The 1397-nt window shown below is 36.4% G+C and overlaps 1 pseudogene; it reads left to right on the top strand.

The window, feature by feature from the left end:
* Nucleotides 1–445: 445 nt before the first annotated feature.
* On the top strand, nucleotides 446–741 carry LOC118904368 (annotated as a pseudogene).
* Nucleotides 742–1397: the final 656 nt, after the last annotated feature.

The following is a 1397-nucleotide window of genomic DNA, read 5'->3' as shown; positions in this document are numbered from 1 at the left end:
CTGAGTCCAGTTTCAGTAATCTTGAAATTATAGGAGACCCCAAATCTATACCCTTCAGGTGGGGTTGATACCTCCTGTTCCAATTACACAACCACACAATACTTTTTGTAACCTCCTTCTGTTCGGATGACGAGATTTTATCATCTGAATTCTTCAACCTCCAACCAGATTGCAACTGATTTTGTTCATTCATCTCATTACTGTCTGGCTGAACTCTATTTTCATTATTTTTTTCCTCTGTCTTTGGACCACAAGGTTTTGGCAGAATCTAGTCAGACTTTCCTTATCTATAGTCTTTGACTGGCTTTATGATTACAGCAATCATGAGTGGCATAAATAAAAATAGATGCACACTAAGACACACTGAAGTGCAGAAGAACAACAAAAACAGAGAGAACATCTTGAAACAACCACAGCTTTTTGTGCCAATAGTGCTCCTACAAACATGGTGAACATGCCTAAAACCGGCGGGACTTTCTGTAGGAAGTGTGGCAAGCTCCAACCCCACAAAGTGGCAGGCTACAAGAGGGGCAAGGATTATCCATATGCCCAGGGAAAGTGGCATTATGACAGGAAGCACAGTGGATATGGTGGGCAGACTAAGCCAATTTTCTGGGAAAAAGCTAAAACTACAAAGATTGTGCTGAAGCTGCAGATCAAAGAATTCTGGCTATTAAGAGATGTAAACACTTTGAACTGGGAGGATTTAAGAAGAGAAAGGGCCAAGTAATTCAGTTCTAAGCTTCATCTTTTGGTGTTATGAGGATAACAAAATCTTGAGGTTAAGTTACAAAAAATAGAAAAATGACATATCACCAAAGTGAAGTGATAAATAGATAGCAGACTTCTAATCAACAACACTTGAATAATATCTTTAAAGCAAGAGAAACAATGAATCTACAGTTTTATACCCAGTCAAGCTATCATTCAGGAATGGGGAAACAAGTCATTTTCAGAAAGGCAAAGACTAAATTCATTAACAAACACTGAAAAAACTGCTGAACTACATAGATCCTTCTGTATGAAAACTCTTGCTATTTGCTATCTGAAACTCAGGAATGAAATAGATGGTGTACTTTTCAATCTCAGTATTCAAACTCATTATCCAAATCTAGGAACCAAAAAATTCAGATGACGAAAAAAACTTATACTAAAGGAAGAAAGAAACTAATTCACAAAGAAAGAAGTGAGGCTCATGAAGGACTGATGAGCAAGGAAACTGATAAGCATATAGGTAAATTTAAGTGATTAAAATAATAAAAAACAACTATTTTTAGAGGAATACAAAAACTATGCAAATAAAGTATATACTGATGAACATGTAAAGTAGGACAGGTGATAGGAATGAGCAAGTTCAATGTTTGGCAAAGAGCAGGCAGAGTTTAGGAATGTTGATT

Source organism: Balaenoptera musculus, chromosome 11 (assembly GCF_009873245.2).
Source record: "Balaenoptera musculus isolate JJ_BM4_2016_0621 chromosome 11, mBalMus1.pri.v3, whole genome shotgun sequence".
In the NCBI taxonomy this organism is placed as follows: Eukaryota; Metazoa; Chordata; class Mammalia; order Artiodactyla; family Balaenopteridae; genus Balaenoptera; species Balaenoptera musculus.
The sequence above is the reverse complement of the archived record's forward strand: the minus strand, read 5'-3'. Positions and strand labels throughout refer to the sequence as shown.